This window comes from Vicugna pacos, chromosome 9 (genome assembly GCF_048564905.1).
Source record: "Vicugna pacos chromosome 9, VicPac4, whole genome shotgun sequence".
NCBI lineage: Eukaryota > Metazoa > Chordata > Mammalia > Artiodactyla > Camelidae > Vicugna > Vicugna pacos.
In genome coordinates this window covers 26,789,437-26,803,451 of record NC_132995.1, presented here as the reverse complement: position 1 = coordinate 26,803,451, position 14,015 = coordinate 26,789,437, and positions in this window count along the sequence as shown.

The window sequence follows — 14,015 nt, the reverse complement described above, 5'->3', positions numbered from 1 at the left end:
AAGCAAGGAGCATGATACATAGGTAAACTTTATAGCATGCCAGAAAGTAACGAATACTATGGGAAAAACAGAGGAGCTACAGGAAATCCGAATTTGGGAGAAGTCAGGTTACAATTTTAAAAGAAGGTAGGGTAGGGCTCATGGAGAAGGTGTTGCTGGAGCAATTGCTTGAAGGAGGTGAGAGAGCAGACACTGCAGATATTAGAAGAGCTCATGAAGCAGAGGTAACAACTTCTGAAGCCAGAGTACAGCAGAGGGGCCAGTGTGGAGTGAGTGAGTGAGTGAGAGGGAGAGGGACAGGAGAGATCTCAGAGACAAGGAGCGAGGGGAAGTGACAGTGTAATGACCTGTCAGCCATTGTAAGGACTTGAGCTTCCACTCTGACCATGAGGGGTGGGATCCTCTGGGTTGTTTTGAGTGGAAGAGTGACAGGATCTGAGTTATGTTCCAAAGGTTCATGATGGCTACTGTACTGAGAGCAGACTGTAGGGGATGGAGGGTGGAAGCAGGGACAATATGACGAGGCACAGTAACACTCCCTGGGACACATGATGGTCTTTGGGCCACGGTGTCAGTGGTGGAGACGGTGTGAGAAGTGGTTAGATTTGGGTTTTGATGTTACAGTCTGACAGATTAGAGAAGAGAAAGACCCAGGGAAGGCCAGGTCTGGGAGTTCTTTCTACAGAACAAAGGACATGAGAAGCATTCAAAGTCCTAACACAACCCTGAAATCCATGTGGAAAACTAATGTGTTTGGTGTCACACTGGAAACAAGTATTCCTACGCTTACATTAAGTATCAACCAAACTCATTCCACAGACACCTCCTTCTAACAGAAGTGTACATATTCTGCTCTTGGCAAGCAAATGCTCTTGGTGTTTGAGGTCCACAAATGCCAAGAAAACTTACCTGGGAATTTCAAGTATTCACTAGCAGTAGAGTCCTTCACCCAAAATTAAAAAAAATTAACAAAGCCTATCCCTATTTTGGTAGGAAAGTGGCAAGTCAAAAAAGTACAGTTAGCACTTAAAATGAATAAAAGGATGGAAGAGCTCAGAGACCCCTTGCAAGAGGTTGCCATGTGACACAGCCCCAGTCTGCAGCCTCACCGATGGCTTTTGTGCTCGCAGGTTGAGAGGCACAGAGAGCTCTCTGTGTCAGCCTCAGAGACCCAAGGGCTGCCTGGCTCTGGACAGAGCAGCAGAGCAAATACTGCTTCAAGACCCCACCTTCAACAACCCCTGAGGACACAGCTTGGAATAATGTGTTTAAAAAAATCTTTCTTTCTCTGCCATTCTGCTAATGTTGCTGGGGCATAGGTGGGGACAAGGGTAGAGAAGGAAGTGGACACACATAAAGGATGACTTCTGCCCTTAACTCTGTGTACTTCTCAATCATCTGCATTTTTAAAGTAAGAATTTTGTTAATGCAATTTTTGGAAGTAAAAATTAATATTCTTCTTTTATCTAAATAGCTCATGAGACACCTCAGTTCCCCTAGTAGAGGTTTCCAGGAGGATGGAAAACAACTGGTTTCCATATTCTGTGAAGGAACCTGCAATATAATCGAAGACAATGATGACGCTTTCTTCTCAGCATTCGTTCCCAGAGTAAATAGCCAAGAACTGGTTATTTTCACAGGCGTTACCATATACCTCAAAAGGATTAGGGGTTACATCGCATAAATCCTTAAGGGGTTCATACATGCTGGTAATGGCATGGGGCTCATTTTAGTGACGGTTCTTACACCTGCTTTCTTAGGAAGCCTGGATTTTAATGAGGAGGAGACAGAGATGAGTGGCAGGAAATCTCCTGGGCTGAGACAATATGTAAGGATGATGTGCATGAAGATTTGGAAAGGGAGGTTCTTAACAATGTGTGTGCACAGGTCACAAGTCTCACCCTTTTCTCCAAGCCTGTGAAGGAAAAAAAAATGAACTGGTTGGCATTTGCTAACCTTTAATGGTGAAGATTGTTGAACTATACAATAGAGCATTCTAAATAGCAAACAAGGGGAAAATAGAATCTTGTTAAACTCGATATGAGAAGGATGCTTCAAGATCATCGATCTTGTAGGCTGGGGAACTGAAAATTTAAAGTGACATCCCCAAAGGAGATATTGAATAAAATGAAAAGAAAAATGCTGGTGACATATTGATTAAGCCTCACATGCTGCATATCTTCTGTTTGTGCATCCAGATCTGCTCTCCCCTTCTCCAACAAGCCATGAGCCCCACAAGACAGACTAGTGTGAACAGCCTGAATGGGCTCCCTGGTGCTCTGGTTTCTGGTTAGGGCCAATGGGAGCCTCAGCAGGGTTTCACAGGAAAGGAAGGAAGAGAGTCAGGGCATTTACAACTCTGATTCTCTCCCTGAGGGGTTGCCCAGGGCTGGCTGTGTCTCTTTTTTGTGGTCTTGGCTCCTGCCAGGTGACTTTCTCTTTCTCTGAAGGTCTGGTAACTACTCCCCCTACTTGATTCTTCAGGCCTGGGGTGGTAACAGCTCTTGTTACTAGTCCTAGAGTACTGCACTGTCCCCTGTTCGCACTTTGTAAATATCCCCTTTATTAATTTCTCCTCCAGTCACCCAATTTGATCATGCCATTATTTTTTCCCTGTTAAGACTCAGATATACCAACAAAGGAAGTTCTTAATTAGGTTCTTGGTGTCCTGAAAGAAAGTTCTAGTGGACATTTGTCATCCTTTTTGCACCTTCCTTAAATCCTTCCCCCCACCCACAACATCTGAGCTACCCTTTTTTGTCTAGGGCTTTTCCTACCTCACAGCTCTGGGTGGGAGCTGGAGACCAAACAACCACATGGAAGACACATGCTCACTTTCCCAGCCTCCCCTGCAGCTAGGGCTCAGACAGTCCAGGCTCAACCAGTCAGATGGAGCTTGACTCTTGACATGACACAGGACAAGGGGGACATTTTGGCTGGGGTGGCAGCAGCACTAGGAACTACATCAGTTTCCAGATGAAGAAGCTGAGCCTAGTGTTAGGCTTGAGGTCCAGGTGCCACACCTGAAGGAATCTGCACCCAGCAGCAGGGGTAAATTGGTTCTCTGCAGAAACTTTATGCATTGCTCTTGCTTCTAGGGCACCCAACATCTGTCTCTGTGGACCTCCCAGGAAGTCTTCAAGCAACCCAACAGCCTTCAATTCATCCCTTTACTGTTGAATTAACTAGAGTTGGTTATACTGCTTGAAACATAGAACTCTGCCTGACATAAAAATCAAGCCAATTTCTTTTTGACCCAAAGATTCTGGCATCCTAAAATCCTCATCTCATTTTAAGTTAAAAATAAATCCATGTTTGAGTATCGACTCTGTTTCAATTACTGCACTAGGTTTTACAAAGCTAATTAAGATTGACAAGTAAATAACCATAATCAGCATGATAAACACTGTAATGGAAACTTTGCTTTTGGAATACAGATGCAGAAGTGATTAATTCTGCCTGGGTGGGTTTTGGAAAGTTTCAGAAAGGTAGTGAGCTGGGTAGAGGGTGAGTATAGGTAAGGAAAATAGTGAAGTGTTTGGCATATCCAGAGATTGTAGGTGAGCTCAGAGGGGCTAGAGTGGAGAAGAGCAAAGTCAGCCAAGGACCAGTTACAAATTGTTTGAACTTAATTCTCTAGGCAAGTGGGAGAAGCCACTGCCATGGGCTCTGAGAGATGGCTTGAAGAGGGGAAAGAATAGAAGTGAGAAACTCATTTGTTTTCACTAAGGGCTGTGAACACAGAAAAGGCTGTGGTATTGAGAAGAAAAGTAGAGAACTGAGAAATATTTAAAAAGATGTGAGACTTTCTGCCCTGTTGGGAGTGGAGAACCAAGGAGGATTCCATGGTGGTCTTGAAGTTCTACCTTGAAGGAGTGAGTGGGTGGCAACGCTTCCTACTAACACAGGGGACTCAACTACTGTACAGCTTTGGTGTGGAGGGAGAGAGTGGTCCAGACCCTTTCTTAAGAATGTGCTAATACATGCATTTTTATACACTGGGATTTTGCCTCTAATCACTGCTGTAGACAAAGGAAGGATGGAATTGTTTCAAACCTAGTTGCTATGATTGGATTTCCCTGATATCCCTGGGGCTATTCTATTTGCTATGGGTATACCACAGCCTTAAATTGCATGATCATCTGGAATGACCCTAGGCTGGCATTTAGGAAAATATAATTCTTTAAAAGGGCTAAAAGTAAGCTATTTCTCTCCACACTAACCTTTTTTTCCTCTATATGTGTGACCTAGATCCACTTACTTAACCCACAGCCAGATCCATTCTAGAACCTTCCGGAGGTCATTGGACCCCATGACCAACACTAATCTTCTCCCTGGTCTGTCTGCTGCTGACCATTTCCATTCCATTCTTGACCCTGATTTCTCTTGCCAGGTGCAATTCTGAGAGCTGACAATGGTAAGCTTGGCTTCATAATACATCCTTTTTACGTAAACTTACAAACCTCAAGAACATATTTGGCTTTTCCCCCTGTGATACTAAGCCTCATTCTTGATAGCATTTTGCCTTTGTTGTGAATAGTAAAGTTCTTCTGGTTCTTCTGTTAAGAACTGTGTGGATCTAGGGTTTGATGACATCTTTAGACTTGGATTCTAAAAAGGCGCTACCACTGTGCACTTGGCTAAAGGAAACACTTATATTTTTACCAGTGAATGGTTTTCATTTATCAAATTCTCAGCCAGCACAAAAAGCTAAGGTCATGCAATGAGTACCATCCTACAACACTACTCATTTCTGAAGGCACAACATGATGACTGGTAGCTTTAGAGCTGTTTTCTGGAAACCAAGCACAGGAACATCTTTGTTATTCCACACCTAGGGAAACAGAAGGTGTGTAGTCCTTCATTTTTGCCCCCTTTTTGAACAGTCATCTCTAAGTGATTCTCTACTAGACCATAAGCTCTCTGAGGACAGAATAAGGTTCTAATCCATATCTAAATTCACACCATCTAGCACCATGATTGTTATATGGCTGGGGTCAAGTAAAAAGTTTGTTGAATTAATAGTACGTGGCAGGAGCACTCACAGCCAGAAGGAGCGATCCTCAGCCATGATGACTGGGCAAGTGAAACTGCTTTGCCATAGCAGCACTGGAGGCAGAGTCAATGAATATCATCATGTAATATGAAACTTCCAAAGGAGTGGAGAAACTAGACTCATGGATAAGCAATGTAGTCATCAAAGCCACAGTGTCTTAGAGGTTTTTTAAAAGTCAGAACCATGCCACATAAGCAATAAATTATGAAGGCCGAGCATGTGAGTAAAACTTAATATTGTCATAAATTTTATGACAAAGTTAATTTGACACATATTTAATGACATGCATAATTATTATTATGCAGCATTGTAATCAGACATTAATAAGCAGTTCATACCAATGATGGTAGGAGTCTTTACTTGTGTTCAGTGGAACCAACTGCTTAGCATTCCATTCTCTCCTTCTTAGTTATTAATTCTTCACACCTACTATAACCATCAGTGGTGATGGGCTTCTCTGATGCTGTGAATAATTTAATTCTCAATGTATGGATACAGAAACCCTTACTAAGACAGTCTCAAGCAGGTAAGGCTCTCTGCACATCCTCTACCACCCAAGACACCTGAAACAGAACCCTACAGGCACTCAGCCTGCAGCCCTTGGACCACCATCAACATAGTCCGACTCTGATAGCTGGAAGTCTACTGTTGGGAGATGTAGATATCGAATAATATCCTCCCAACTGAGAAGGAACTTCGAGACCAAAAAAGGAAGTGGGCAACTCCACGAAGTGCAATTATAAGTTTTACTGTGGGTAACTAATATACAGGCAGGATAAGGGCGGAGACATTCGCAGCTGCACTCTGTGGAGCTTAAAGTGGTACGGGGGGCTTAAAGGAGCCAAAGCTAAAGCAAAGTCTGACCAGCAAGTGAGAAGCACATCAGTGCCAACGGGAATCAGGGGCCTTTCCTCCCCTGCTGGTCTCATGACCATCAATCACCTGCATCTGCAAAAGGCATTCTTCCAGTTTTCATATCTGACGAAGCAAGGGTAAAAGCTGATAGGGAACTCATCTGGCTGGATGCATTCCTTATGAGTAGGCTTAAGTTCAGTCACACAGAAAGGGGAGGGGTTAGGACTGCAGGCCGGGGATGGAGCTGACAAAATGGAGTCAGTGTTGTTCGGCCCAGAGGATTTTTCTAAAATTAAGGAAAGCCTCTATGACCCCAAAGGAGCACACTGGAATTGAGGGAAAATTAACCATCACCACCCAGAAGTTCTCACCAATGGACTAAAGGGCATTGGTGAATGAAGCCCTCATCCCTTACTCCCCAGGACAAGGAGCAGTGATGCTGAGGGTGGATCTGCACTGACTCCCAGAGGTCCCACTGGGTTTCCACTGTGGTAAATGGCTTCTGAATACGCCCTTTGACAGCCTTCCTTTCCCTGCCTCACTTCTCCACCCTCCAACCAGTGCTTCATGGGGTTACCACCAAAGAAGCCACTTGCACTTGAACCCTTGTCTTCAGATCTGCTTCTAGGGGAACTCAAAATGAGATGCTGCTCCAGGGATGGGGCTGAAAGTCTGATGCATTCCCTTCTATCTGTAAGGGAGCCTCGTATCACACACACACACACACACACACACACAGTCATATTGTGGCTTCCTGGGGGTGCCAGCCAGTTGCAGGAAGTGGAAGAGCTGTGCTCTAAGCCTATGTGACTCCGAAATCAGCTCAGTCGCCACATCAGGGGCTCAGGAAGATGGAAGAATACGTGGTCATTGGGAAAATGGAGAATGTTTTCTGGATTCCTGAAAAACTGGAAGACAGTGGAGGGCACGAGTCCACCTGGCTTGAGCAGAGAAGGGAGAGAGCATATGCTGAGAGTCCTATTACTGAGGAAAGACCTCTCCAGATGCCTGATCTGCAACAATTATGCAGTCTAAGTATCTCTGGGGAATAGGTCTCTTGCAATCTCATCCCAGCTTATCCTTCTCAGGACAGTCTGGAGACCTTCATTCTGCAGTGAGAGAGAGAGAGTGAGGCACACATAGCCTTGATGAAGCCACAGAAGCACATTCATGCTAAGGTGTCAGTGACTCATAGCTTCTTTTCCATTTTTATGATGGGGAGGTGCTTAAGAACATAAAGGCACTAATGAACTAAATGGAGAAGGAATGTCTCCATCAAATAAAAAGCAGAGAGGGGGGAAGGCAGTGGTGACCAAGACCAAGCCCCTTTCCTGCATTTGGCCAACAGCTCTGTTGGGGCACCAACAGAGATGCTGAGTATGAAGGTGTCCTGTGGCATGTCTGTTGCAGTGAACACAGAGAACCATGGAGCGTTAAATTCCAAACCAGAAACACAAATGTAGAAAACACACCCTCACGAGGGTCAGAAGAAATCTGAGTAGTGGTAGTGGTGCAGGAAACCGCATGATTAGAATTCACAGTCCAGTGCCCCTGCTCATCACCCTGTATTTTGGGTAGATCACCTCACATCTCTGGACCTCGACTTTGCCATCTGTGAAACAGGAGTAATCCTATCCATCCTGCATATCTTAGAGTTGGTTATGAGGCTCATGTGATGCATCCCTGGTAAAGATGTGTAATTTAATTGTCTGGCTGAATAGGTTGAAGTCCCCGCTCAACACACTGCAGCTCAACTTGGGCAATCTATTCACCCCTGGTTTCCTTATCTGTAAAATGAAAATTTAATAAATCATAAGATTATTCCAATGATTAATTACAGCAATGCACATAGAGAATCTAGCCTGGTATTTTATACTTATTATATTAGTTATTAAAAGCAATATGTAAAATATAGAGTATTAAATGGGTGTTTAAGGCATTGAAAACAAACTCCTTGCTTGCTGCAGTCATCCTGAGCCCTTTCAGAGGGCAACAGTCAGAACATAAAAGGTTAATGATTTGGCTATGTTAACGTGGCATGCTGCTTCTCTTTTCTCTGGATACAGTGGGCTTATTATTAAAACTTGTTTAGTGAATATTGAGCTGCCATGAGGCCTAACATTTAGTTTCAGTTATTAGATTAAATATTTGCTCTGAGTGGTATTTGAATTGCTAGGTTCTAGATTTTTCTGGTTGGTAAGGTCTCCTTTGTATTTTGTACGGAGGCTAACAATGGTATACCGACTACAGAACAGAGGTGCCATTTTTCAAAGATATTAAAACCATGGTTCACTAAAACACTGTGGCTGGTGGCAGAGAATTCAAAGAGTGAACTGAACTCTTCTTGGTGAAGAAACATTGAGTGGAAGAGAGAGGACATTATTTTAGGTATTTTTCATTATCAAATCATTCTGGTTTGAACATGTAAGATGTTGCTATGTTCTTTTCTCCTTACTTTCAGCCTGTTAATGACTAAGTCCATTTCTGATTTGGAGTTTGCTAACAAAAGAAAATATAATCCAAAAGCCAAGTCAGTATTAAAAATTATAAAGCTAAAATTTTATATAATTATAAACTAAATACACAAACTTTTGTTAACAGATGCTCACCCTTGCTCTCTTCACAGAGTGAGAAAATATGAAAATATGAAATAATATGAAAACAAGGCAAACGCATTTTGGAAAACAAAACAGGAGCACAACAAAAACACACTTCAAGCAAAATCTTACATATCTCAAATTCATTGTTAGTTAAATTCTAAATTTTAGTAAGTTAATTAGGTTAGTTTGGATGTTTGGGTGCTTCTACTCCCAAATATGATCTCTGAGGGACTTCTGGGTCCATGTAATACAGACACTTTCCAAAGTTACTCATCTGAACACACCACATGAAGAAAGGTCATGTGCCATCTATATAACTATGTAACATCTATGTAACTTTCTATGTAAATATATAACATCTGTGTAAATATGTAACATCTATACCGCATGCTCAAAACATAGGAAAATGATCTTGTATTTATAAGAGGAAGGTCTCTCAATGGTGTCATAATGTCAGGCCAATCAACTTGCAACTGTAAAAAGGACACTGGTAGGTACAATGGTGGGGCGGGAAGGGAGCAACAGAATAAAGGACTTCTTGTTAAGTGATGAGAAAGGAACATTAATAGCCTATCTCACAATAATGAGCTTTAAAAAAATTTGAAACTGAAATCTTCAAAATGAGAAATACAAATGATTCACAAATAAACCCAACAGGTCAAATCCTGTCAACTGCTTGATTGGGAAGAGTAATGAGTACAAGCTATACATTTCAACCCACTGGCTCACTTTGCACAGCATCAACTCACTTCTTAGTATGTTATTAATATATCTTTTGCAAAAGGACCTGTTGGTAAATTGTACACATCTACTTCTAGGCGCCATCACATAACCTGATACAAAGTAAGCATTCTTCTTACAGGTTAAAAAATAGGGATGGTGTGAAAATTTAAAAAGTAAAAGCCTATTGTTATGTTGTGACCAGATTGTTATGTGAATTTCACCTTCACCCAGTAAAAGGTTAAAACCTGGATATTAAAAGGTAATGCAAGTAGCACATTATCCCTCATTTCCCAAAATGTCAGATCACAAAAGTATCACTACATAATTGCTTGTACTTTATTCCTTTGCTTTCCTCTTTTCTCTGTGCATCTTTGTAACAATTTTTAAAAGTAGAAATATAATTGTCATGTGAACAGTTGTAAAAATGATTAAAAGATATGGAAAAGCATAACATGAATTCCAATAATCTGTTTCTGTCAGTAATATATATGGAACGCTATTTAGGGGCAAAAGAGGAGAAAGAGAAAAAAGGGAGAGAGGTATATCATCTTAGAAATTAAAAAAAACTGAACCTCATTGTTTACTAGCAAAAAGTTTCATATTTAAATGAATCAGAGCTAACTCCTAGCTAGAAACACTACATCGTCATCATTGGATTCAGCATGAGTGCCTTTTTAGAGGAGGCAATGCTGCAGGAGAAAAGTGGACAGGTTTTTAGAATTGGGGGACAGAAAATAACCCCACCTCTGCTAGCTAAATGACCTTGGGCAAATTTGTTTCTCTGTGCCAGACTACATTTTGACATTCAAAAATTTGACATAATATCTGAAAGCCTCATGTTGAGGTGAATACGTATTTTTCTGTCAAAGGTTTATTAGTCTTTAAATAGATATAATCATGCAAATGCAGGCTATTGTTCTGTAATGCCAACTGTCAAACATACTATTTACTTCTATCCAACTTACATACCTATAGGCTTCTAATAGTCTTTTCAATTGTTAAGCGTTTAAGTATAAGACAATTTTCCTACCGGGATTAACCTGATGCTTTTCTTAAACATGTAACCTTGAGTCCACTCCACAAAATAAGGCTTTGATTACAGCAATGCACATAATAAAGGTTATCCTCATTTCTAAGATGTCAAACATCATTTTTAAAAAGAGAACTACTTTTGAAAGAGATGTATTTGCGCTGGGAAGAAAATATTTCTACTTCTAATTACAGATGATTTATTGATGAACGCAAACCACAGCCTGTCTGAGAGACCCTTCTATGAGTATCCTCCTGTGTGGTTTGCAGGTTAAGGAGAGGGGAGCAATGCCTTGATGGTACCAATGGACATTATGTGGACTTTAATACTGTTAAAAGGAAATTCTCTTTTAGGCTTAAGAAAAACTGTATTAATTTATTATTAATTACATTTATTGAAGTTCATTGAAGGCTAAAAAAGTCATCATCCTAACCAAAGACAATCATCAATTTATCTGCTGATTAATTTACTCTACCAGCCATCGTCTATAAATACTATTTATAGAAATTTTATTATTCCTGTACATATGTGCTATTGATAGAACTTTGCATCTTGCTTTCTTCCCAGCTAATATCAATAGATTTTAAAGGGCAATAATCTGGAAATTGTCTCAGATACATAGGGAAATACATTTCAATTGAAATAATTTAGTGGACAGTGGATCAGGAAGCCCCCCCCCCGCCCCGTTTTTCTCATCTTGTTGCATAGAAACAAAGGTTCTTATTTAGAATGAGTGGGGATAAGCAAACTGATTTTGGCCTCTATCGTCTACTTTAAAAATGTAGCCCCATCTAGCAACAATATTATGAGAAACAAAAGAAAAAACAACTGTGTACATTTTCCATAGGGTCATTTCCTCAGACTACCAAAGCCCATCTAATTATCAGCTCCATGCTTCAGGCTTAAAATGGATCTCTCTGAAGCAATGACAGATTTTTTACCAAGTGACTGGGATAGAAACACCGTTTGGGTCGCACAGCGAGACATATGCTACAGAGAAAAGTGGTTCAAAATAGGCAAGTGGGTTTCTCTGGAATGAACGAGAGCCGTTGTAAACAGCTTCATCTTCAGTGCTTCACGTCCGCGCTGGTGTGGCAGTTCCTTGTTTCTTCCACGGGTGATGGCGGCACACGGCTTTCCTGATTTCCTTACACTAATGAGCTGCTATAAATCTGTCTTTTTTATTCCAGAGAGCCCTAACTTCAGCTTTTAGGCAATGCTGAGGGTGCACCCTATATTCTAGCCTCACCTTTTGCAAGGTGTACGCTCAGCATTGTGGGCGATTTCCATGGGAGAATATTTTATTTAAAGAACTACTGCCTCAGCATAATACCAAAAAAATCACTTATGAAGTTGCAAGAGACATGGGAAGCTTTCAGTTATGTTTATACAAGCACAATGTCAGAGCCTCCCTTTCCTGGTCCCCAAGAGGGTGGGGAGAAGGGTGCTCATTGGTAAGGAAAGGCATACAGAAGGTATTCAGGTAATCACAGGAGTTAGAAAATTGAAGCTTTTTCAAACCAGATTTGCACATACATGTCTTGAGCCCAAGAGTCTGCTTTGTGGTCAGACGGGCACTGACATACAGGAGGGAGGGAGAGAAGGAGCCTAAAGCAGAAACACAAGGCTCTTTGTGTTTTTGACCTCAAGCACAGACATCAAATTCTTCTCTTAGCATGTTTTAAAATGGAATTTCTTTAAAACAAGACATATTTAAAGGGCACATTAAAATTTATTTTACAAACATTTCATAGAAGAAAACCCAGCAAACCATTCTCCACTGACAAAATGTGCCCAGGCAACATGATAATTACCTTCACCTTTCATTTACAGGCAGCAGACTCACAGTCCTTGAATTTGCTTACATTTAAACGTGGAAATGACAACATAAAATGTATGATGTTGGTTTTCTGATTAAATCCCAAGATAGAAAAAAAGTCTTTTAATGTCATACCAAAAACAAAAAACAAAAAACATGCCAACTCCTGTGTTGTGAGGTATCTTTTTAAGGATGTTTCAGCAGAAAAAGTTGTGTTCTCATAATTGTGTGGACCAATGATACGGAGGATGATTTAGCTTCAATATTATGGTGGTAAAGGTCATAATGAGAAGAACGCGGCTGGCCACAAAGTCAAACCTCTCCCTCAGATAACTTCCATAGAGGGCAGGAAGTTTTGCTGGTTTTGTTCACTGGTGTATCCCCGGTCTCCACAACAAATACCTGCCACACTGTAGGTAGTCAATACATATTAGTTGAATGAATACGTAAATACAGAAAAGGAACTGCATGATATGTTTGTGAAACTGCCAACTGTGTGTGTAAGGTTACCGAGGTACATTAAATCGTCTTTGTTTTCAATTTGGGAATGAAGACTTTCAATGGAATTGAATGAAATATATCTACCAAAAATTAAACATTATCGCCTGGACTTTTGCACAGCGAGAGAAGAAAAATCACCAGCAAAGCACCAGGGGAGTGCCTGGCCAACCTCAAGATGAGTCTGGGGCAAGCAGGGGGCAGTGGGGAATATACTTGTGGTTCTATTTCTAGTGCTCCCACTCCCTGGGCACCCGAGGAGGAGGGGGCAGCAGTGCTTACGGATGGACAGCTCGTGCCAGGTACAGGCTAATCACATGCATTAGCTCTCTCCATTCTGAAAACCAGCCTTTAAGGTAGATAAATGCTCACTGGTATTCCTACTTTGCTGATGAGGGAACTTAATGCAGAGAGATTATATATCTTATCAAAAGGTTCTTGCGGAAGAGGCACCAGCATGGGATTTTGGCCCTTGCATGCTGATTTTAGAGCCCATGCAAGAACCACTATCTCAGAGGAACTTACTCTCCCTGGGCCTCAGTCTGCAAAATGTAAGCAGTTGACTTGAGAAGAATTAAAGTTCAACATATAAGGTTCAAGATTCTCCAGGTTAAAGATCCAAAATTCCAATCTTTGTCTAAAAAGGCCATGGAAATCTCACTGCACTAATACCCCATCATCTTGATATTGCTGATGCATGAAGTGTTGGGACCAATTTCATAATGAGGACAGAAGAAAGCATTGATGAAATTTAAAATATACTGACTAAACCAGAGATACATTTCAATACATCTCTAGTTACTTAAAACAATTACAGTATGCAGCATGTTACCATAACGACCAGAAGAAACAGGAATTTAACCGGTTTGTTTTCCTAGACTAGTAAACACTAGAATTAAATAGATATTTTAATTGAGTTTATTCTAAATTTTGTTGCTATTTGTGGATAGCCTACTTGTCATAGATTACTTTCTAATTGCTTTATATTTCCTAACTAGCTTTTAATACTGTTTTGGTATTAAAGGACCTCAAACAATACTGGGCAGTAGATATAAAATGGATAGTTAAGCTGAATGGATGACTAAAAGGATTCCCTCACAAGAACATATCTATTGAAATATACTTTATTGTGGCTTGCTTTCAAACTGTTGTTTTAAAATCTAAAACATTACCTGTTTTAAATAACAGTAAATTCTTTATTTGTTGAGAACATGCACAGATAAAAGTTTACAAGTTTAAAAACAGCAGTAATTGCCATACTTTTCAAGAATAAAAATATTTTTATTTTCACATCTTAAAAGGTTTTTATATTTCAAAAACTTTAAAACAGCTTTGTGAGCCCACAAAATATTGTATCTTTCTCGAGACATTAACATATCCTTGTACTGTAAGCATAGAATGTATTTTACTCAGAGATTTAGCATTTGCTACTTT